The sequence below is a fragment of the Meles meles genome, chromosome 6 (genome assembly GCF_922984935.1).
Source record: "Meles meles chromosome 6, mMelMel3.1 paternal haplotype, whole genome shotgun sequence".
NCBI lineage: Eukaryota > Metazoa > Chordata > Mammalia > Carnivora > Mustelidae > Meles > Meles meles.
Window position 1 is genome coordinate 33,045,391 of NC_060071.1, and position 25,038 is coordinate 33,070,428.

The 25,038-nt window shown below is 56.5% G+C and overlaps 1 protein-coding gene across 6 annotated transcripts in view; it reads right to left on the bottom strand.

Annotated features, from left to right (window-relative positions):
* Positions 1 to 25,038, bottom strand: part of LINGO1 (leucine rich repeat and Ig domain containing 1) — a 190,933-nt gene that overhangs the window by 100,977 nt on the left and 64,918 nt on the right. For 2 of the 6 annotated variants that reach the window (XM_046010160.1, XM_046010158.1), the window contains one exon: positions 15,302 to 15,343. The exons of the other annotated variants lie outside the window; for them this stretch is intronic. The gene's annotated coding sequence lies outside the window, so the exon portion shown is untranslated. The remainder of the gene's footprint in view (positions 1 to 15,301; positions 15,344 to 25,038) is intronic. 6 annotated transcript variants of the gene reach the window in all.

A 25,038-nucleotide genomic window follows, 5' to 3' on the forward strand; every position in this document is an offset into this window, starting at 1 on the left:
GGCATGTGAAGTGCTGCCCACCACTGCTGGTCTGTCCCTGTGGTCAGCTCCCTTTGCATAGGGGGTAACCTGGTGACTCGGGGGGTACTGGACACCCCCCAGATCACATAGCTGGTCTGGGCAAAACCAGGCCCACATCCAGGCCCAGGCCGTGCCTGACAAATGCCTTCTCACATCATCCTCAGGCCCCCCTACCCCATAACCCCCAATTCCAGTCATTTCCTCTATTCCAACTTGCTTTGAGCAGGATGGAAATAAGCAAAGAGGAAGAGAAAGACGGGAAAGAAAGGCAAGGGTAAAGAGAGCCAGGAGAAGTGACAGAGAGGGCAGCTGCTGGGGAAGTGGGGTGACGGCCCCCCTTAGCACCCTGCCTTCCCACATGCCAGCCCCCCTGTGCGGCCACCAAAGCTGCCTGGAGAGGAGCGCAGCGAGGCGGGGGTTAACTCTGCCATGGAGCAGAAAATGAGGTTCCAGTTATTAGTTGATTTATTGCTCTGTCCTCAATCTGCGCTCAGGTCCTGGAAGGAAATGTTCCACTCGAAAGCATTAAGCGTCTTCAAAGAGCAGAGGCATTAAAAATTGAAATCATAAAACAGACACGTAAATACAGTGGAGGTGAGGTGGGGGGGCAGCCCCCTAGGCAGGCTGAGGTGGGAGTGGCAGGCCCAGGTCCCAGGCAGCCCAAGGGGCCTCCGCTGACACGCAAGAGTCAGCTGGGTCTCGTGAGGCCAGGGGGTGTTCCTGCCCAGAAGTGGCCCCCCAGCGTCACGCAGGTGCCTGAAACCCCGCCATTAGCACAACGTGCCTTAGGGCTCCCAACTGCTCTGGCTTTGCAAACCCTTCCCTCCTGATAGAGGGCCATAAGCACAGCCCCTGGGCCTGTCGGATAAGGGGGGGCAGAGGGATGGGGAAGGGAGGCAGATGGCCAGAGAGCTTGGGGGCTTCTTCTTCACCCATCGTGTTGGTGGCAAGAGGAAGGGGCAGCCCTGGGACCATGGGGTGGGGGCAGCTCCTTCAATGCCCAGGCCCAGGTTGCTCTACGTGGGAGGGGGCCCTAGGTCCTCCTCAACCCCACCCAATCCCCACTGCACCCCAGGCTTGCTTTTGCAGCATGGGGAAGGGCCCACCCCCAGCCCAGAGGGGAGGGCACCGTGTCTGCTCCAGTCCTCAGCATGTCTGGGCAACAGAGTCATAGAACACGATGGGTAGCCCACGCTCTCACCCTACAAGGGCTCAGGGCCTGGTGAACCGGGAGTGGGATCCAGGGCCCCCCCCAGCCCCTGGAGACAGGGTACCATCTCCCCCGATGCCAGCTCCTAGTGGGGACCGGAGCTCGTGCCTCCAACTTGTCACCACCTGCCCAGAAAGCCACTTTCTTCCAGGGCCTAGGGAAGGGCCTCACCACATCCATCAGCCGCACGCACAGACCTACATGGGAAGACACACACATGTGAAGACAGAGGGGTGGAGCTGCGCCCCAGGCACACACATGTACACATGCTCACAGGCATGGACGCGTGTACCCAGGTGCCCTTCATACACACATGTGTATGTGTGAGCACATGCCCACACGTGTTCAGGGTATGCACAGCAGCTATCAACACTTGCACGGACGTATATGTGTGTACATGTACATGCGTGAGCACCCACACCCATGCACACGGTAAGCCTCTGGGCCCTGAGAGCAGGCCTCAAAAGTGCGAGCCAGGAGCCAGTCTATGTGGTTCTCATGAGAAAGGGCCAGGGGCCTAGGGAGTCACTAGCAGCACTTCCTCTGCAAGCAGGGACCCCTCTCCCTCAGCCACTCAGCCTTGGTCACCCTCATAACCCTCAGCGGGGAGGGGGCCTGGGTTCTGTGACTTCCCCGACCCTGGCCCCAGGCTGTGTGACTGTAGCCCCCGCCCCCCAGCTCCACGTACTCTGCGGGCTACACGGGCCTCCCCAGCTGCAAACACGTCTTCCTCAACCAGGCCACACAATCGAGAGGAAGCCCCGCAGCTTATTTCCTCATTTTTGGCAGCAAGAGAGGCCAGGACGGAGCTGGGGGTGGAGGAGAGAAGCTGAGATGTCCCCCACCTTCTGTGGGGCCTAAACGCCCTTCTCCATACAAGACCATCCCACCAACCCTCACGGGCCCTGGCAGACCAGAGTCATGAGGCGCCTCTCTGACACCAGAGTTGAGAACTCAGACACCCCTAAATCAGGCTGGAACATAAAAGGGGAGGGGGTGGGAAGGCAAGACCAGCAGGTCAGCAGGGGGCCGCCGCTGCTCCTCTCCACCTGGTGCTGCTGGTGGGGCACAGAGTCTGGCTTCTGACTTTTCCAGAGATGCCCAAAGCCTGGTTTTCATGGCAAACCTCCCAATCTCTCCAAAATCTATGGACTGAATTCTACCGCACCCTAGAGCTGGAAAACACACTATCTCACATACAGACATGTATCCAGACACTCACACTTGCACATATCCACACCCACAGGCTCATCAATACATACACACTTACACACGTAAACACACAAATAGCTCTCATATTCTCACACATATACACGTAAACACACTCATGCACACATACTCACACACACTCCCGTGTGCCCACATCTATGGGGTGGATTCTGCCTCTAGCCCCCATTCAGGACCTTGGGCCTAGCCAGAGATGAGGAGTCAAGGCTGAGCGACAGGGTGTCTCAGAGTCAGCAGAGGAACCTGTCCCAGAACTCCCAGTTTCTGGCATCAAGGCCCCAGCTCTCATCCCCTAGTTCCACTTCCCTGGGAGTAGAAGACCGGTATCACCACATCCTCCCTCCTTCCTACCTGCCTTCCCTCCCTCGGTCCCCCTTTCGCTGTACCTCCCAGCCCTACACAATAACAACCATCTCGACTTTACCAGGGACTCCCCCCTTTTTCCTCCCCAGGGGCCCTTCCTCCTCACCCCACCGAGTCCCAATCCTCACTCATCAGACCCAGGGTAGGAGCGACCCCCAGCTCACCCTTCAACCCTAGAACCACTTCCGGCCCAGACACCCCCTTTACCCCACATGTAATTTTTCTTAATTGGGAGCTCGTTAATTATCCCCATGCTTTCCAAAGCAAATAAACAGCAATTAGAGAAATAAGTGGTATTTCTATTCTCCAGCAGACTCAGCAGCATGGTGCCCCATTCCATCCCCACCCGTAACGACCTGTCCGGCCACCTGCCCTCTCTCCCCGAGTCCATCCCCACATGTGTGTGAGCACAGTGCCTGCCACCAGGCCACCCCCCGGCAGCAGGTCGTCTCTTGGAATCTGTGTGAAGAACCATAAATTGCTGAGAAAGGACCTCCTTCCCCGTGCACAGAAGGTTAGAGTATTTAAAGAGAGCAGTGGAACTGTTTTTATTAATCAGAACTGCTATAAAGAAAGCATTTTAATTAACATAATTATCCCGATTGAGAAAACCAGTCCTTACCCCATAGATACTTTTCAGACTAAAGATGCAAGCTGTCACAATCAGTCATAATTAAGTAAAGCAAGCCATTTTTTTTCTCTCACTCCCTTCCCCTCTCGGGCACTGGCTCCTCCCCAGGTTAGATCTCAGAATGGAAGCCAGGCAGATGTCAGACCCTCAACCAGCTCAGACTCTCGCCCCCAGCTGCCTTTGGAGCTGCATTTCTGAGAGGGAGCTCCGCCCAGGCCAGAGGGTCCCCCGCCACGACCCCTTCCCATGCCTGGCCTCGGCATGGCCTCCCCACCTCCTAGAGAAGGAAGGGACCCATCCCAAACCAGCACCCACCTCACCCTCCACCCCACTGCTGAGTAGTCAGTCCCAGAGCACCAGCCCTCCCTGGGGCACACCTGCAGGGACCTTCCTGGGGGCACATGCCTAGGGGGAATGAAGGGCAAGAATAGACAGCCAGAAGGAACCCTGGATCACCACCCTGGTCCAAGCCACCAATCTCTCCTGCCTGGATGCATACATTCACCCCCATCCACCTCCCCAGTCCGCTCTTGACTCACCTTCAAGCCATTTCCCAACATAATAGTCAGAAATCTGTCTACACCACAAATCTCAGTGTATCCGCATCCCCATTCCAGTCCACAGGGAGGCCTAGCCCAGCCCCCTCCAGTCACATCACCCAGAGCTTGCTCCACACCAGTCACACCGGCCTTTCCTCAACCCTTGAGCTTCCACCACAGGGCCTTCGTACAAGCTAGTCCCTCTGCGTATTGCCTCCACCCTCCTGGCTCATCCGTTCATTCTGCAGCACTCAGCTCAGGTGTTACCTCCTCAGGGCAGCCCTCCTCAACTGCCCCCTCTTAAATTCCCTTATGGCACCACATACCCTAACTGAGGTCGTAGGTACACAGTAGCCTTGCAACCTTGCTTTTGGTTCTATCTTCAGCCTTAGCCTCCTCCACTCAACTATTAGCTCCATGAAGCAGCCCGAGATCTTATTTCTGTTTGTGTATTTGATGTTTTGATTACACTTTTTGTTTGTTCACTGCTGTATCCACAGTGCCCATCACAGTTCCTGGCTCGTGGTAAGCACCTCAGAAATATTCATGGAAGGAAAGAAGGAAGAGGGAGGGAGGAGGGAGGAGGAGGGAGCCCCCACCCAGGGCATCTCCAGGAGACAGCCCTTGCCCTGTGTCTGCTAAGGGCTGGAGGAAGTGAGGATGCCCCACCAAGCTGGAAACTGTCCACTCCCCTCATCCCAACTGGGCATCATTTTACTATCCATTTTTTAGATACGGCCCCTGAGACAGGCAAGATGTACCTAAGGTTACAGGGCACCTATGCAGAGTCTAGAGCTGCCCCCAGGTCCTGAGACTGTCTGATTGAGGTGGGATGAGGAGGGAGGAGAAAAATACAGGAGGATCTTTTGTGGGTACAGTTGAGAGCTGCTGGGGCAGCTCTCAGTATACGTGACCTTGGACCTTTTCATCCCCTGCTCTGGGCCTCAGCTTTTCCATCTGCAAAGTGGGCTGCCTGGAGCAGGTAATTTCCTCTACCCTCCCCCCCAGACCCCCCTCCATTCCACTCCTCCCTGGTATCCAACACCCCCTAAGCTTCAGACCTCCCTCCCCCTCTTCCTGCAGAGCTGGAACTGCTGACACATGACCCTGCTCCTCAAGGCACTGCCACCCTCCCAGCCCACCCAGGGAGGTGAGGCTGGGTGCTGGCTGCTCCCCTCAGCCAGCACCTGCAGGGTGACATGTGCGTAGGTGACACCATGGACGTATTTTAACCCGACATCCTGCAGTTTCCTCCCTGAAAAGGTGCTTATTTTTTAGTACATCTTAAATAGGAGCCACAAAGTGTGTTGTCAGCGCTTTTTAAATGGCTTGTTAATGTCCCCGTAAAGCTCCGTGCTAGCCGGAGGAGACAGCTCACTCCTGGGCCCTGTGCAGCCTGGACACCCTCACAGCATGCACTCTGAGCACAGACTCGGCCTGAGCTTCAAGTTCTCTTGCCAGGAGGTCCAGGAACGAGACGTTCCCCAATAAAATATGCCCAGAGCCCTATGGGGCCACAAGCCTCAGCAACATTTTGGAAATGGCAAGGGAAAGAGGCATGAGCACTGGTTTTGTAGTCAAGTGTTCTGAGTTCAAATCCCTTCTTAGCCATTTATCAGCTGTGTGACCCCAGGCCAGTGACCAAACCTCTCTGTGCCTCATCTTTCCTTATCCATAAAATAGCAATGCTGCCTACCTTAGGGCGATTCTGAAGAATGAATCAGGTAACAAATACCAAGTACCAGGTAACATTTGATTCTTAAGGTCTGGTAATGGCATGACGGTTATGTGTTTGAAAGGATCCTTTCCTTTTAGAGATACACGACACTGAAACATTAATGGATAAAATTTTACGATGTCAAAATAACCCAGTGGTGGTAGAGAGTGGGTGAGCATACAGGAAACAAGTTTGGTCACGAGTTAATGCTTAGTGACAGGAATATGGGGCTCACTTTGGTAAGTGTTGACATCTTTATACTGAACCCCAACACAGACCTAGTGGTATTCATTAAACCCAGGGTGCACTTTCTCCTAGCCACAGAAGACTCTAATGGCAAGAATCAGAGACAGGCCTCCGCAAGACAATGAAAGGCATCAATAAGGAACATTAGGGGGGCTGAGCCCTCACATACGCCCGCTGGAGACTCCAAGAGACCCCAGAAGGGGGGCCAGGCAAGTGGGAGCCTCTAATAACCTGGACACGTGGGAGCCCAGAGGAGTCAAGCAGCCTCTGTTTCAGAGCCATGGTCCGAGCTGTGTGACCCCTGGACTAATGCTTTCCCTCTCTGAGCTGCAGGTTCTTGTCAAAATGGGAATGGTAATGCCTGACCCCAACAGGGCTCGAGGATGCTGGCCAGGGCTCCCCTGAAGCAAGGCCCCTCTAGGCCTCAGTTCCTTCCCCTGTGAAATGGGGGCAGCAAGACCCCAGCCCTAGCCGGTGAGTACCAGAGGAAGGTGGCACGGGCAGCGGAGGAGGAAACATCCCGAAGGTTCCAAACGGAGCGGAGTACGCAGTACTGCCCACAGAATGGGAACCTGGCCTGAGGCAGAGGCTTCATTGCCTCAGAGTTGCCTCACCTTCTTCCGCCACTTTAAAGACAATCTCCGTCATCCACACCCGCAGTGGTGGGCAGGCAGACCTCTGTGCTGGGCCCAGGGCTGCAGACCCACTAATACCCAGCCCTGCCCTCCGGAGGGCAGAAGTGCCCCGGAGAAGTCCTACTTCAAACTCCACTGCGCCCAGCAATACCACAGGAAACGGGGCTGAGAAGACTTGGGCCTTGGGAAAAGAGGGATTCCTGGCCTGGATGAAGGGTAGGTTGGTAATAATGACAATGACCAGGCGACCACGGCAGGCAGATGGAGTGCTTCTGCCACTTCTGGAACCACGTCCCAGCCCTTCCCTGGCCCTCTTCTTCACCACCGCTGGCCAGGTGAGCGGCACGCCTATCCCCCGCGTGGCTGGGGAAACTGAGGCTCACAGGGCCAAGGGTGGAACCGGTGAGTGCAGAGCCAAGTCCTGCCCTCAGCCCCTGCCCCTACCCCCAGGCCCAACAGGGCTCGAGGATGCTGGCCAGGGCTCCCCTGAAGCAAGGCCCCTCTAGGCCTCAGTTCCTTCCCCTGTGAAATGGGGGCAGCAAGACCCCAGCCCTAGCCGGTGAGTACCAGAGGAAGGTGGCACGGGCAGCGGAGGAGGAAACATCCCGAAGGTTCCAAACGGAGCCGAGGCGGCTGTGAGGTAAAGTTGGGGCGCGGGGGTGTAAGGCGAGAGAACGAGACAGATCTCTCAGGCTGGGGCTCAGGCGCTGTGATATTTTCCCCGGGTTGTATTTTTAGATGGACTACTTTCTCTCCCCTCCCCCTGCCTCAGTAGGAGGAAGAACACAGAAATAGCTGGGTGTGCGTGTCTGAGCAGCTATATATAGGGGCACAAACCCTGCTACCCAGGGCTTCTCCCACCCCCTGCCCCCTGGAGCCGGAGCCGGGAGGGAAGGGCGGCGGCACGAGGGGAGGGTGGTGGGCGGGGAGAGAGGCAGTGGGAGGGGGACCATCCTCTTGCCCCACGGCCACAGGGTCCGCTCGGCAGCACCGGCTTCTTCCAGGCACCCCCTCTCCCTGCACCCACCTGTGTGCACACATGGATGGCCACACACACACACACATCCCCCATGACAGCCTGCACTGACCCAAGTCCCATGGCGTGCTGGAGAGGGACCAGAGCCACCAGCAAGTCCAACCCAGACAAATTCCTACCTCTGTGAGCTCAGTTTCCGCATCAGCATGATGGGGAGAAGGTCTGCACCTGCTTCATGGGCAACTGTGAAAACCAGAGAAGATGAGGCATGTGAAGGCCCCCATTCCGCAACGAGACAGAGATCCACAAGTTCCCGGGACTGGAGGTTCCCCAGAGTCTCCTACCGCTTCTCTTGGCCAGAGCATTGATAGGGCCACAGCTCCAGCCTCAAGGTCAGGGGCTCATCCATCTCCCCCCCCCCCCGCCCCCGCCCGCCCAACACCCCACCCTGGCGTGTCTCTACAAAGCCCATGCCTGGCCCACGGCAAGTGGAACCAGCTGCTTCCTAGGCGGGAGGCCGACCCTGTGGCCACCCACCTGGGGGAGGAGGCGGTGACTGAAACTAAGGCCTGCCCTCCTGCCACCCTCCACTGGTCATACAAGCCATGGCAGGAGCATTCAACCCCACACTTCATCCTCTCCCTCATGGCGGGGCTTCCTCCTGGGTGTCTGAAGCTGGTCTGGGTGTGCCCAGTCTGGAAGCAGGTGTAAACGAGCTTTGCTGCCTTTCTACCCCAGGACCTGAGGGGGACAAAGAGCGCTGTGGGAAATCTCAGGGATTGGAGTCCGAGTTCCAGCTCAGCCCTGTGAGCCTCGAGCTATGGCTTTCACCATCTACATAGAGCAGTGTTCTCGGGGGGGCCTTTCAGGTGCCCAATCCAGGACTCTGAGTGCGGCTGACTCCCCACAGAAGAAAGAACATCCATCATCTTGTGTAACTCTCAAAATTCCCCTATGAGAAGGAAACCAGGGTGTTACAGATGGAAAAACTGAGGCCCAGGGAGAGGAAAAGCCCCATCTGGGTTGCACAGAGAGCGAGTGGCAGAGCCTGCTAGCCCCTTGGCTCCCCAGCCGGCCCCCATCAGAGGCGGGACCTGCCCCTGCCAGGCCTGGGAAAGCCAGAACATCTGGGACACTGGAGCCGAACAAGTGACTCATAACCTTCCTGAAGAGTCCAGAGAGCTCACGAGGGAGGTGTGCAAGCCGGCTGTACACAGCTGTGTCGGTGGGGGTGCGTGGGAGCGGCCACCCTGGCCCTACTCCTGTGCCCATTCCCCGGCCATTGAGTGTCTGTGCCCAAGTATGGAACTAACTTTCTCTGGCTCTAGAATCCCATTTGGCTCTCTAGGTTCAAATCTCCACTTGCCACTGGGTTTTAGCCCAGAGCTTCCATCCGCTGAGCGCCCAAGGTGAGAACCACCTCTTGCTGGCACATGTAGGCCTCTGTGACTTCATCCAAGCCAGGAGAAGCCGAGGACGTGATGGGCCAGGGCCCTGAGGTGCCCTGCGGGTGACCTTCCTCCCACAGGCAGGCGTCTGGTGTTGACTCCTTGGGCCCCGGGTCCTGCCTAAGTCCTCCAGAGTGGACCGCCGCTGGGTATCCACGGCCCCCCCACCGCAGGACTCCCGAGCCCAGGCAAAGGTCCCAGCAGCCCTAAAGATGGATGGATGGGGCCAAGGCTGGCATCTCTGGGGTGGTTCACACCACTCCCACAGGGCTTGTCCTAACTGGCCTGGGTGCAGCAGTGCCCAAAGAAGGCAGGACGAGGAACTCGGGTCCAGGGCAACAGCCAGCCCCCAGGAGGAAAGTATGTGAGCCCTGTTCTCAGTGGACTCATATACCAGCACTGCACAAAAGAAGTGAACTTGAAGTTGCTGTGACCTACGTTCAGTTTCTGGATCCGCAGTGCTAAAGAATGAAATTGGACCCTGATCTTACACCATATACAAACATTAACTCCAAATGGATTAAAGACCTAAACGTAAAGATCTGAAACTATAAAACTCCCAGAAGAAACACAGGGGGAAATCTCCATGATGTTGGATTTGGCAATGATTTCTTGGATATAACACCAAAAACACATGCAACAAAATCGAAATTAGATAAATGGAACTATATCACACTTAAACGTTTCTGCACATCACAGTAAATCATCAACAGAGTGAAAAGACAACCTGCGGAAGGGGAGAGAATGTCTGCCAACCACCTATTGAAAAGGGGCTGATAGCCAGAATATACAAAGAATTCCTACAAATCAACACCAAAAATCAAGGAATCTGATAAAAAATGGGCGAAGGCCATGAACATGAATACATGTTTCTCCGAAGAAGACATACAAATGAGGCGGAGGGGAAGGAGGAGTGCCCTCAAACTGAACCTCTTCCGAGAGGGACCCCCAGGGCAGGGCTGTGTCTCCTCCCTCAGACCGGCCCCTGCCTGACCAGTTGCCAGCAGAGAGCTTCTGGCTGCTCCCTCCCCCTACCCACCCAGCCAAGCCTGCTGGTGATGGATTCTGCCCGGGGCAGACACTTGGTATAGTTCCTCTCTGGCCGTCCAGCAATGAGATGAACACTCAGCGTGCCAGGAGTCCATTCATGATGGCCACACCATGGGCCCACTGGCCCAGGAAGGGGGGCGGCGCCAGGGCCCGTCTCTGAGTCTCAGGCCCCAGAGCCCGCCCAGTTCTCAGCCAGACTGCAGACCAAAGCCTCGCTGAGAACTGGGGCCCAAGTGATGGCCCCATGTGGAAGAAGACTTCTTGCCTCACTCCTGTCCTGTCTGCTCCTTCAGTCTCCAGGGAGAGAACTCAAGGGGCGGCTCAAGCTCCAGCTTCAAATTTAGATGGAATGCCTCCCACTTCCTCTTCTCCTTCCCAGAGGTGCATACTCAGGCAGGCCTCACCCTCTCTGAGCCCCTCCTCCTCCGTCTGTAATGTGGGGGTCCCATTATTCCCTCCCCAGTCCTCAGGAGGGACCAAAGAGTGCGCACCAGATGCTTGGAATATCATGGATGCATAATAAAAGGTGGGCCCCTTCCCTTTCTGTGGAATCCGGCTCTCTGGGTTTAAATCTCCACTTGGCCACTCGAGTGCTGTGTTGCTGTGGGCAAGTCACTCAGCCACTCTGTTTCAGTTTCTTCAGTAGAAATAGCCTCAGGGGTTGTGGTCAGGATTAAATAAATAAAGATTTGTAAAATGCCTGGAACAGTTTCTGGCATCCGGGAGGCACTCTGGAAGCATCAGCTGGGTTTGCTGCTGATATGTTGTTGGTGTCCTATTTCATGGGCTCTTCCGAGGTCTGGACTTGGCTGAATATATGCCCAGACTCCGCGCACTGAAGAACCCATCCGGTGCCGTTCCTAAAAGTATCACCTTTCTAACCCTCCTTCCCTGCAAGGCCTTATGGAGCCCCCGCTCCTCTGGGAATCCAGGCAGCATTGGGAGGGAGCAGACAAGACTCCCCCCGTCTTTGGGGTGTTGGAGGGGCAGTGGGGAGGAGAGAGGAGGTTGGCACCTCCAGCAACCATCCAGACCTGTGATCACCTGCAGAACTGGACCACAGGAGAGTGTGCAGAAAAGCCCCAAGGGCTGATCTAAGCTCAAGCCTCAGAGTTGGGGAGGCCAGGCACAGGGAGCTGCAGCCCAGGCAATGGGGAGATGCTGATAGTTCTCAAGGTGAGGAGTGGAGCAGCAGAGTGGGCTTCAGGACCTGCCCTGCACATGTACAGCCACAGCTGAATAGCAGACCCCAGTGTCGGGGGAACTGAGGGGCACCAGCAGCAGAAGCTGTGGCCCAGTGCCGACCCCACATTGTCCTTGCCCTTTGCCCCAGCATCACCCTTGTGCAGAGAGGGGGTCTTCCTGCCTGGAGCTGGCCAGCCCCCCAACCCAGATCAAGCATCTGACCCCACTCCCTAATCCCGGGCTTCTGTGGGGCACAAATGCTGTCCCCACCATGGCCAGCCAAGAGTTAGAGAGGAAAGAGCACCCTTCATCTCCTCCTGTCTCTCGAGGCCAGACGGGCCTGGGTTCAAGGCTGGCTCCTCCCAGCTGTGCGGCCCTGGGCAAGTTGTTCAATCTCACTGAGCCCCAGCTTCCTCATGCCCACCCACAGGGCACAGTTAAGGAGGAAGTGGGTAGTGGCTTTAGAATAGCCAGCACATAGGAAGTACTCAAAACTCCCCTCTGGGCCTCAGTTTCCACATCTGCAAAATGAACATTAAAAGGGATGGCCTATGAGAGCCCTTTGGCACCAGATGAGATCTCTGAGTCAGGCCCAGCACTGCCTTGGAAAAGGGAGGGGGGCATCCCAACAGGATCAGGCCCGCTTCGCTGCTCACCAAATTCAGCCTCCCTCAGCCCAGGTACCAAGTGCAAATGACACAATGGAGGGCTCCCCCAGACCCCAACCAAGCACTCCCAGGTACTCTGTCCTCAACCTCCCCACCCCGCCCCCCAAGCTTCCATGTGAACTTCTAATCTCAGGACTCCTGTGCTGAGGAGGGGGCTGTGGCTGCTTTGATCCAACCAGACAAGTGTGGGGAAGCCTGTCAGGTCCTGTTCCCCCAGACCCCTCCTGGAAACCCACTGCCTCTGGGGACCTACGCAGCTTAACTCCCTAGGAGGGCAGGAATCTTATAGCTAACGTTTCCCTTTTCATTCTGACCACCAGGAAGCACAGGGTTACATATGCAGCCCAGCATCTGGCCATATGCGTCCGTGCCCTAATGCGCCCCAAGTCTTTTCTTCCTATTACATCCTATGTTCCCCGCCCTGGATTATGTCTGTCTTATTAGCATCCTGTGTATGTTTGAAAGCCCTCACAAATACTTCATGGAATACGGTGGGTATAAATACATACATGGTTAATATGTAAAATGGTCCCCCTCCCTACCTCCCACAAAGCTGCTCCCCTATTACTCCTTGGGTAATAGAGAACTTGATGCAGAAGGTCCAGAGTGGGGAAATGCGGCAAGAGGAGATAGAGGCCGACTTCAGCCTTGTCCCTCTTGTCTCTGGCCTCTAATGCCACAAAGGAACTGGGAGGGCCCTGCTCTCATTCTAGAACATTCCACAGCCCTGCTAATAACAACACTGACAACTATGACTGGAATTTGTTGAGAGCGTATGACCTAGAAGGCATCAGGGCTAATGCAGGGTGTGAACACTTCAGCTAATCTTCTAACTACCCCGGGGCGGCGGGGGTGGGGGTGGGGGTGGGGGGTTGTTTCTCCCATCATGCTCCCTTTTCCAGATGAGAACACTGAGGTATACAAAGCTTAAGGATCATGTTGACATAGGTCACACAGCCGGCAAGTACCGGAGCTGGGGTCCACACCAGGCGTTCTGAGGCCATGGCTTAGGTCCTTACCAGCGACTCATACTGCCCCAGGCCATTGAAAGGACCTGTGACTGAGGGCCGACAGGGCTCAACATGACATCCCAGGCTGAACCCACAGTCCAGTCCCTGCTCCACACCCACTTGTGTCTGTGTCCTTCTATGTCTAGACTAGCCCAGGCCTCCCTCTCCCTCCAGCTTTGTAAGTAGGCATCAGGCTTAGCAAATGGGACAGGATACATTTACTCCACAAGTAGCAATGGTGGGATGAACAGCCAGAGGGGATCGCCAGATACCCTGGGTAGAAGGACCAAGGGACAAAGGCCTAACTTTGATATCACAGTGGTGCAAGCCCGTCTGAGCCTCAGCTTCCACATCTGTCATATGGCCCACATCCTGGCTTCGTGGGGCATTGAGGGGTTCTCCTGAGGGACTGCCTATGAGCAAAACCAGAGCTGGGCCCCAGCAGCCCCGCCCCACCACGTGGGTCAGAATCGTGCCCATGACCGCTCACCTGCGTGACCTTGGGGGAGTCACTGTACCCCTCTGGCCTCCATTTCTTTAGCAGCAAAATGAGGATAACAGAACAATTTTCACTTACCCGTGCCTGACATACAATGTCTTAGCTACTAGTTATCTTTATTATCCTTGAGCATCCCCCTTCCTGACAGGATGACTGTTTGGGGGGCTGGACAGAATCATAGGAGGCATGTGAGGGAGAACATGCCAGGCCTAGGTACCAGGCTCCAGGGCAAAAACTGCCCTCAGGTTCCAGTACTGTAGGCAGCGGTTCAGAGCCTCCACCTGCCCTCATTTCCCAGAAGGCTTTCTGCTGACTGGGTGGGTGGCATATCATGGAACAGTCCCACATGTACAGGCAGCCAGGACCGCGTGTGACCGCTGCCCTGGACAGCCAGAGCCCAGGAGGGCTGGGAGCAGCTACTTTGGCATGGCCTCTAGAGGGGGACAAACTGAGCGGAGAGGCCGTCCGCATGCAGGCAGGAGGAGAGGAAAGTGCATCCTGGGAAGGATGGCTATACCCCCCCGAGAGGGAGCCTGAGAGAGGCCGAGCCCGTGTCCCCCCCTCACAGCCCCGCCGGGTTTGCCCATTGACCTGATGCAGCCCCAGCTCCCACTCCCCACGCCAGCTCCTCCTCACCAGAATGGCAGCGGCTTCTCAGCTGCCAAGGGCTGCAGCTCTCTATCCCCCAGAGTCCTGCAGTACCCCCACCACCACCACCACCGATGCCCTGCACAAGGCTCTGGGCACGCACAACTTGGTCCATGCTGTGGAGTAACACACGTGTGTTTTCACATTTATTGAGCACCAGCTGTGCCAGACTTGGCCTTGGCTTTGCCCTTACCCCACACCCTGGAAGAATGCACCGTGAGGTACTCCTTGTAACAGATGAGGAAATGGAGGGGCACGGGTCGCATAGACAGGGGCAAATCCAGAACTCCAACCCCTTATGTCAGAGAAGCCCTGCCCCAGCTCAGTGTGCTGTAGGGCTCCGCCTGAGGAGGGTGGAAGGCCAGGTAGCCCCACTGGGAAGGCTCTGCGGCTTCCTACCAGCCGCTGCCCCTATGGCGGGCTCCGGGGGGGCGGGGAGGAGCAGTGCCAGCCCCACACTTTTCACCCCTCTGCTCCCTCTGTGGAGACAGGGCTGACTCAGCAGACCCACTCAGGCACCCTGACACCAAGCTAGAAGCTGAAGCCCTCCCAGAAATCATCCACTCAGCGAAGCCCCCTCAGAAATGGAGTCGGAGGAGACGCGGACGTTGAGGGGGAGGAGAAGCTGGGCAGAGGATGACCTGTCTGTCCCCTGAGACTTCTGGGGCCTGCCCCTCATCCAGCCACATTCTCTAGGCACAGGAGGCATAGCCCCCAAAAGGCTGACTCACCACAGAGCACGACCAAGCCTCCGAGGTCAGCGGCCGGCCACCCAGAGCAACCACAGCCTCAACCTGGCCTGCCCACCCACCCCCAACAGGAAGGCCCACCTCACCTGAGGGGCCCACAGCTCTGCACCCTGCTTCCTGAGGGGCCTCCAGGATCCCCAAGCCTCATTCCTGCTGGTGCCTGAGCCAAGCACCCCCAGGATTCCAAGAGCTGCTCCCTAGGGGGCTCCCTAGCACTGGGAACCCTAATCCCATCAGAGTCACCCTCCTTCCTTCCTCCTGAGAGCTCATCCCCAAACCTCCTCACCCCTATCTTCACCCTGTGACTCAAAAGCCCCAGGAACATGGTTGGAGGAGACCAAAGGCAGCTCCAGAAGATGGGAGAGGAAAGGGGCTGGCAGAGAGAGGGCCCAGGAAGGGAAGACGCTGGGCCTGGAACCCGCACCACATACACCCTCGGCCCCCAGCTCGTGCACCAGCCCCGGGCAGCGGCTGCTTACCTCACGGGCACACGCAGGCTCAGGGGCTCATGAGTGGGACGCCTGCAGAGAGACAGGAGGAAGGGACAAGACAACAGTCGATGAGGGACCTGCAGACTCCCTGCCCATAGGACCCATCCTGCTGTCAACCTCAGCCCAGGCTCTGCCCAAAGCCCTGGAGTAGAGGGAGCCCGAGGAGACCTGCATGCCAGACGGAGCACCTGCCTTCACTACCCGCACGTGCCCACAGTCAGGGGGACCCCTACCCCCACGTGCCCATGGCCGGGCGACCCCTACCCACACGTGCCTACGGCCAGGGGGCCCCTCCCACACATGCCCATGGCTGGGGAGACTGGTCTCTGGCCCCTGGATACAGCACTGAACCTTAAATCCTCCCTCCTGGGGCCAGATACCGTGGTCAGAAAGGTACCTCTGGGCCTTCGCCTTTACCTCTGACTGAGACCTTGAGCTCAGTGGTCTGACCCTTGACCCTAGGCCAGTCTCAATAGGCTCTGATTTCCCCCAACACTACCAACAGGTACACTGGAGTCACCTGGAAGGCTTATGAAAACACAAGTGCTGGGTACTGGGCCCCCAACTCCCCAAATTTCTGCTTCAGCAGGTCCAGGCTGGGACCTGAGAATCTGCATTTCCCACACGCTCCCAGGTGATGCTGAGGCTGCCATTTGGGGATCACACTTTGAGAACCACTGGTCTAGATGTGTCCAGGCCACAAAGTACACAGCACATACCCTCAAGGAGCGCATAGGCTAACAGAGATCACACGCGCTGGCACACACACTGACAAAACATGGCCTCAGCAGGAAACGTGGCTTCTACCCACTAAGGAGAACTGATAAGCAGTGAGGTACAGGTTGGTGCAATCATGGAGGACTGCCTGTAGGAGGTAAAGACCTCACTGTCCACCTTTACCTGTTGCAGTTTCATTATACAAACAATACTTGAAGCTTTCCCTTGGTAAGAGCCTCAGCTACAGGCTCCTATCGAGGAAACACTCCTGGTCGCCTCTCCAGAGGTCCTGACCACCATCCCTCTGGTGTGAAACCTTCACCACACACTTACCCACACAGAGAGGTACACCAGGTGGGTGATACAGCAGGGAGCAGACCCTCAGTGTGGGTGTATAACTGTGTTCCTCACCTACCAGTGGATCTGGGAGATGGCCTCTGTCCATGCAGAAAGATGAGAAGGGTCCCTGCTTGCATTCCCTGAGTGCCTACCAGATGCCAGATGCCACATGCAACACTTTATGTATGAATCCCCTTAATTTTCATGACGACCCCTACAGTCAGCTTAGCTGTGTAGATGAGCAGACCAGAGCACAGAATGACGGTTGGTAATGGGACCGAGAACCCTCAGCCTAACAGGGCAGCCCCTGAAAAGACGACCCAGCAGCATGAACACTCCCGACGGAGCCCAGCCCAGGCTGAGTTCCCTGCGGTGCCACATGGGGGCGGGGGGCTCCACATGGGGGCACACCTTCACCTGTTTAAGCAGACCCCCAAGGACGGGCGCTTAGGGGCTCCTGGCTTCTATTTCCAACCTTGCTAGAAAAAGACACCCCGCCTCCTGGCACATGCATGCGAGTACTGCTTAAGGGCAGCTCAAAGGGTAGAGAGATTTTAGATTTTGGTACTCCCCATCAAACTGTCCTCCAAAATTGCCTAACTTTTTCCCCCCAGGGGAACCCTTACTTTGTTCTGAGAACAGTTCGTATTTACTGAGCATCTACTACGCATCAGACCGCTAATTTCCCCGTTCTGCAGGTGTAGCACTGAGCGTTTAGGCTACCTGCCCAAGGTCGCAAAGCTAGCAAGAAACATACAGAAAAGCCTCATTATTGGGAAGGAAGGGAGGGAGGCATGGAGAGAAGGAAAGAGGGAGGGTCCTTGATCCCACATACCCTTCATTTTTCTGCTCCCTTTCATCGCAAAACTCAAGAGCTGTCTCTACCAAGCGCCCAGGCCTCCACATCCCCCTCCCATTTTTCCCCTACTCCCTTCTCCAGCTGGGCTTCCGTCCCGACCACTCCACAGAACTGCTCTTATCGAGCTTTCCAGAAACCTCCGTTTTGCCAGACCCGGTGGTCATTCTCTGACACAGCTGCCTGACTGCTCCTTTGGGAACCACTTTTATCTCTGTGCCCCCAGGACTCAGCCTCTCCTGGTTGTCCTCCCACACCTTCCTCCCCTCCCAACATCTGAGGCCCCAGGGCTCACCGGGGCTCCCTGCTCTCTCCTGTCTACTCATCCCTTGGCTGGTCTCCGCGGGCCATATGGCTTTCCACCCCAGCCATGCCCCCGATCTCTTCCCAGCCCCAGCTCTCTCCCGAGTGCCAGCAGCCACGTCTGGAGGCCTCTGGGTCACCTCCACTTGCTCAGCCGACAGAACTATCCCAAACAGAATTCTTCATTCTCATCCCCCAAACGACTCCCTCAGCCTCGACTGCTCCTTCTCTCTCACCCCACGGCCCAGGCCACAGCAAACCCAGTCAGTGTGGCCCCTGGGCACATCCAGCACCCGCCCACTGCCCTGGCTCGTCTTCCCCTGCCCTCTCCAGCCCTTGCTCGGAGCACGGCTGCCCCGGCCTCCTGCCTTGATGGGCCCCGGCTCCCGCTCTAGCACCTAACTGTCCCGGCAGCCAGATAATGCTACAGACCAGATCTTGTGGCTACCTTGCCATAAGCAAGGGGTTTCCACAGCAGAGAGAACGAGATGCCCCGCAGCCTGCCCACCACTTAGAACTAGCCTTCTGCCGTGTTCCCCTGAACCTCCCACACTGGCCAGTCTCAGGGTCTGTCCTTGCTGCTCCTTCTGTCCAGAAGGCGCTTCTCCCAGACTTTCCTGTCATTCGGGTTTGAATGCAACCCCCTTCATCTTCCTCGGTCACCTTAAGGCAAATGTCCCCGTGCACCCCAATCTTTCCCATTTTTCATTGTATATGCCCACCCAACATCATCTTGCTTCTTTATTTGCATCCTTGTCACTTCGGGGTCTCCTCACCGTGACATAAGCTCTGTAAGGCAGGGAGGGACTGCATCCTTCTCGTCTGGCTCTGTTGCCACCTCTGTACTGTGTACAGTACTTGGCACACAGTAGATGCTCAGTAAATATTTACTGAATGAGCAAAGGAACAGACAGAGCCAGCTCTATGGGCTCCAAAGCCTGTGCTCTCATTTCCCTACACAAACTGCCTCTCATCTGAAGAAACGGGGAGACGCCGGAGGGCACACCCGGTGGGACTGGACCCTCCAGGGAAAGGCAGGCTGGTGGGTGCAAGGCTGAGCCAAGGCCAGCGGGCACAGCCGCTCCGTATGGGATAGCAGCAGGGCCTCAGCTCTCCCTGGGAGGCCAGGCCCAGCAGCCCATGCCCCATGGGGGCCTGGGGCACTCACACCTGCCAACCTGTCCCATTCAGGAGAGAGCCTTGGGGGCAGCTGGCAACAAAGCGTGACAGGCAGGGGGCCAGGAGGCCTGCCAGCAGCAGGCGCCGCTGCCAAGCAGCCAAGTAATCGTGTTAGCCAGCGGAAACTGGTCCAGGGAGTTTTTCCCTTCGCCTCCCGTTTTCTCTCTCTTCCCTTCCCCCCTCCCTTGAAGCTGCAAGGCTGGGAAGATTGATCTTTGCCTGAAACGGAGGAGATAACTCGATATAATGAACTCTGCTGTCCCTCTTGCTGTTTGGAGCTTTTAAAAAATTTAAAAGGGCTGGGGACAAAAAAGCTCGTCCTCAGGGCTCTCCCCCCTACAAAAGCCCCTGCCCCTCTTCCAACTCTCCACCTGCCTCCTTCCCCCTTCTTTTTCCCTTGGGATGTCTTGATGGAACAAAGGTTAAAAATATCCCCTTTCTCTTGCAGGTTTTAAAAATAATTTTGTTGAGGTCAGGCCTGGATCCACCAATGGTCCTGCTTCCCGTAGTCTCCACCCACGTGGTGGCCCCCACTCCTCAGAGCCACCAGCCAGCCTGGGGGTGACCAGTCGACTCAGTCCACCTGTTCTCAAAGCATTTCCAAAGGGAGCAAGCAAGGCCGGGCCCACCCACTGAGGTGCTGCCAGAGACGGCTTTTGTCCCACCAAATAGCTCTTTAAAGACCCCTCTAATGACAAAGGGAGCACAGTGCCAGCTGGGACCCAGTCCTTGCCCCCACCTGGCTGGAGGCCTGTGCCTACCCCAATCAGCCCCACTCTCCACCACCATGGCAGCCCTCTAGCCTGGAGCTCGGGGGCTCTGTGCCCCTGCAGACATTCCCATATTCAATCAGCATTTATTGAGCACCTACTTTGTGCCAGGCATTGGGCCAGGAGCCAGGAACCCAGGGAACAACCAAATCCCTCTGATTCCTGCCTTTAGTGGCCTTACATGAAGTCTGGTGGGCAATCCACGGTCACATGGGAGAGGGGGTACACCCCAGGATAAGAGCTTTAAAGGAAAGGTCCTGGGACTCTGAACATGGACAGTGGTGAGGGAGGACTTCATTGAGGAAGTATTCTTGGAGCAGAGATCTGTAGGACAAGTAGGAGACCACCAGGTAGGGGCCAAAGGGAGGGGGAGAGCTATAGACATTATAGGGATGGTCTGCTCTCAGGAACACAGGGCCCAGTCTGGGGCCTCTCCCCTGAGGCTCTCTGGCTGCAGAGGGAGGTCAGAGCCCAGATTCCTTGCCTGGCATTCAAGGCCCTTCCTAGCCTGATCTCTGTCTCCAAGAACCCCTCATGCCCAGCCTCCCTCTTCAAGGTGCAGCTCAAATCTTGTCTCACGGGCCCCAGCCCAGGAGTTGTTACTCCTTCTGGGCTCCCACATTAGCACAATCACACCGGCTTGCTGCTGGATATTACAGCTCCGCCCCCCCCCAACACACATAGGCCATGCAGAGCAATCTCCTTGCATCCAGAGCCCCATACAGAGCCAGGGGTGTGTGCCAAGGAGTAGGAAGCAACTCGGGACACCATCAGAACTTTCAGACACAGATCAGTAAGGCGTAAAGGCATCAGGGAGAACTTCTGGAAGACAGAGGTTAGGGCTCGAATAAATAAGGATTGGGGAAACAGACAGGGGAGCCCAGGGCCACAGAGACAGAGGTTCGGGTAAAGGCCTGAGGAGGTGGCCTTCAAAGATGGAGGCCTGCCTAGGCTGATCTCCAACCTGCAGCCCCTAAGAAGTCATGATGGAGAGGGGGAAACAGGCTCAGAGGGAGGAGCTGTCTCCACTAAGCTATGCAGCCTGGCAAGCGGCCTGGCAAGCGGACCGGTGGGTTCTATCTACAGGTGGTAGCAGTCTCCCTTGTCCTCATAAGCAGTTACTGCCACGAGCACCCCCATCGCCCGGAAGAGCTCACAGACCAGAAGTTGGGCAGCTACGACCCCATGTGGCTAATGGAAGGGGGCGGGGGCCTGAAAGAGACGCCTGAACCTGGGGTAAGGAAGCAGGAGACACGTGAAGGTATTCTGCAAGAAGGAGATGCTTGCTGGGCTGGCATCCCAGGGCCGCATCCTCGGCAAAGCCCCAGGAATGCCTCCTGCAGATTCGCTTCCTTGCTCCTCAGGGGTTCTAGCCCAGCTGGGTTCCTGGGAACATGGCTCTACCCACTCAAGCCTGAGCCCTGAAGGAGCCAGCCTCCTCTCCACCCACTACACTGGCCCAAGAAGCTGTTCTGGGAACCTCTTGGAACTTGCCCTGGCCAGTCTCGGGTTTTCTATCATCCACTTTTCAGCCCTGATGACCCAATTCCTTCCAGTTCCCTTGGGTTGAGGACACAACAGAGGCTAAGTAAGGGCTCTTGCCCAGGAAGGCCCCTGACTGAGCCTTCCCTGGGTCCTCAGCTTAAGCCCCAACAGCACGCAAGGAAGCCGCGGCAACAGACAACACTGGCCGGCCACTCTCCCCCAAGGTCCACCTCATCCAGCGAGAAATGGAAAGATGAGGCCTGACCTTGTAGTTCTATAAACAAGGGGCTTGCCACCTTGGCCTCCCTGATGGAGCGCACTGGGAGCTGCAGGCTCTCTGGACACCAGGGACAGCTGGAGATGTGCGAAGCTCAGGGTAACTGGCCCTGCCCTGCCCTGAGGGCTGAAGCCCCAGTCCCTGTGAGGATCAGGGAAGCCTCTCCCAGAACACAAGGATTCACAAGACCTCGGCTGTAGCCAGAGAGGAGGGGGTCTTCAAGGAAATCGGGGTTCAGGGACAAGGGGAGAGAGCCTGGCAGGGAAGAGGGGCAGAGAGGGGCTTGGGCCATACCCAGGGGACAGACCCCAAATATCAGGCAGATGGAAATGCTGGGCACCACCTTCTGTGCCCAGAGAGCCACAGGCTGATCTGAACAAAGGAATGGGACTTTCAGGCTGTTATGTGGCCAAACAGGAGGCTGGACGGGGGGCCCTGCTCCAGCCCAGGCAAGTCAGAGAAGCTGCCATGGGCATGTACGGAGCTGAGCATTCTCTCCTAAGCCTCTGGGCGGGGAGAAGGCCGGGAGCAGCACCCCCATCGGCTTCCCCAGCAGGCCAGCCTGTCTCCACACCCTCTCCTTCTGGGGGGTTGTCGTGGCAGACAGGGCCTTCCCAGAGCCACCCTCTAGGTAGCTCACCTCCCCTCCCAGTCACTGTCTGAGGGGGAAACCCAGGCCGGGTAGAAGGTGCAGAGAACATGGTTCCCAGCATAACAGAGAAAAAGCCAAATGATCTGCACAACCGTAACTCTGATTCAGCCCAGCGGAGTCGAGGTCACAAGGCAAGCAGGGGAACCAAACTGCAAAGGGTGACAAGCTGCTCCAAGGACAGTGGTCCCACACACGGCCAGAGACTGGAGGAAAGGGTGCCACCTGGCTGCAGGGAGACAGGAAAAGAGATGCAGGTGTAAGGAGTCTTAGGGGTGGAGTGTGAGCTCTCCAGAACCTTGAGAGAGAGCCCGCGTGAGGCATGGTGGAAGAATGGAGAAAAGACCCCTCAACGGTGCACTGGCAGGACACCCAGCCCACCACTGACCTCTCTGGTAGGGAATGGGATTGCTGGGCAGCTGGACTGAAAGGGCAGGGAGGCTGGGGGAGCAGAGCTCCCCCAGCTTCTCCGCTGCCTTGACTCTCTTGACTAGCCCCCTCGCTTCCCCCATTCCCCCAACCTCCCCAAACTCCCCAAACTCCCCACCAGAAGGGATCTCCATAAAGAATTTGGGAAACTCCCTTCTTCCCTCTGGGCTCCTTCCCTCCTCCCCTCCATCAGTTGTGACCATCACTAACACACCTCTACCCACGGCCCCCAGGGTAGTGCTAAGGGGCTGCAGGGAGCCCTGGGGCAAGGTGGGGGGTGGGGGGACGGGAGGGTGAGGGCCGTCCCTCTCCTCTGTAAAAGAAGGAGCATGACCTGATCCTCCAAGATGGAGGTGAAGGCTGAGTAGGTACAGATTCCTGCACACGTGAGCAGAGCGGGCAGAGCTGAGGTTGCCTGGGCTCAGGTCCGTGCCCTGCGTCCTGGCTAAGCGGAGCCCCAGTCTAAAGAGGGTTGGCAGGGTTGGCCCATCGCCTCAGCAGATAAAATCTCCTCTGAGCACAAATGGGGAGTAATTTCTTTTCCTCTCTCCTCTAGGAACCTTTAGATAGTCAAATTATAGTTCGATATAAAAGCAGAAGCAAAGACATCAAGTTCAGGAGTTATTCTCACCTTAACGACCAAGTGGGGAGGACTGGAGAATGCAAGAGAGAAGCTGAAGATGGGCGGGGTCTGGAGAGTGGGAGAAGAGGGGATCCGAGAGCCTTCGGGCTCCGGGCTCTGAGAGAGAAGAGCAGCAAGGCCGGCAGCTGGTAGGTATTGCAAGGAGCAAGGCGGTGGGGTGGGGGGGGCTGCTGGGGGCCAGGGTGGGGGCCCACCCAAACAGGCACGAAAGATGGAGGTGTGAGGAGCTGGGGAAGTGAGCACTGGGAGCCATGCGAGCAGTTGGCCTGCCCTGTCTTGATTTAACCAGCCAGTCAAGTACCAAGTAATTTCTGAGCATCTACTATATGCCATGCCCTGGGGGTCCTCAGGGAATGAGACAGACAAGGTTCTACCCACAAAGGTCTTGGAAGAGAACACACTAGGGTCAGAGCCTGGGTGTAACACCTCAAGGGAACTCTCTCCCCTGGTTGGACATTAGATTCCCCGGGAGCACCCAGAGTAAAGAGAAGAGGCGTGGAATATAATGCACTCTGGCTTAGATCCGGAACCTTCACCACAAGCTGTGTGTCCATGGGCAAGTCCCTTCCTCTGGGTCTCAGTAAGAACAACAGCAGCTAACTTTTACTAAGCACTTACTATGTACTGGGCATTATTCTAGAACTTTAAAAGTACACTCATTTCCTCAATACAACACCATAAGGTAGGTACTATCAGTATCCCCCTTTCCTTGGAGGAAAGCAAGACACAACAGAGAGGTTGTGTGCTTTGCCCAAGGACACACAGCTAGGAAGTGGAGAGCCAGGATCCACAGTTCAAACAGCCTGGCTCCAGAGCTTGCACCCGTCATCAGGAACACCTGATTCAGAGGCTGCAGAGGCCCTCAGCCTGGTTCCAGGCATCCCTTTGCTACCTAGAATCATTGCCCCCCCACTTCTGTCTTTGCCCACAGAACTCCTGGTCACTCTCTGGAGTCCATTCCAAATGCTCTCTCTGCAGCAAAATGGAATGATCCCTCTCAAGATTAAGGATGATTCAGGCTCAAAAAGATGACAGGGCTTGTGGTGTCTGGGTGGCTCAGTGGGTTAAGCCTCTGCCTTCGGCTCAGGTCATGATCTCAGGGTCCTGGGATCGAGCCCCGCATCGGGCTCTCTGCTCAGTGGGGAGTCTCCTTCCCGCCCCCCCCTCTGCCTGCCTCTCTGCCTACTTATGATCTCTGTCAAATAAATAAATAAAATCTTTAAAAAAAAAAAAAGATGAAGTGGCTTGTCTAAGGTCAGGTAGATGGCTGGGGACAGAAGCTGCTATATGCCACATGCCTCTCACAACGAGAGCTGTGGGAGTACTGTGTGACTGACGGTCAATGTCAGGGTCACCTGATGTTTCCTGAGAAGGGTGTAGAGCACCCGAGCCTGAAAGAACAGAAGATTACAAGAACTAGGGTTGACCAGGTTGGCTCAGTTGGTCAACAAGCCCTGCCGGGGTGTTCTCCGTAAGGAACAGGGATGAGCAAGGGACCTCCTCCTCTTTGGCCCATGGTCTCCCAGGCCTCTTCCAGCCGCATGCTGAAAGTGCCTACTCTTCTCTCCACCTGTCCAGTGCCTGCCCAGCTATTTTTAAAGGTCTAGAACCAATATTGCTACCTCCTTCAAGAAGCCAGCCCTGATTGCCCCAGCAGCCCTTAGGGCACCCTGAACCTGCAGGCCAGATGGAGGCTGGAGCAGGCTGGAGGGCAGAATTGCCTCCATGCCCCCTGGGTAAAGGGCATTCAGGTACAGGAGCTTGGTAGGGGTGAGGGGAGTCCTCTTGGAGGAAAACAAGGCACCTACCCCGCAGGAAGCTCAGGCAAGAGCCAGCTGCGCCCTGTGGCAGCAAGGCTAACACGATGGATAACACTACTCAGGAAGAAATAAATCCCGAGGCTCATGCACCAGGTGACCTGGGCAGGAGCTGGGAATCCATCTTAGAGGTACTTAATGAGTGTGCCAGCCTCCTACTTCGGCTTCCCACCCCTCTCTAGCGCATTATGCTCTGAGCCCACCTCTACCACGAGGTGCAGCCCCTTCCCCAAGCTTTCTTAGAATCAAGGATAGGGATAC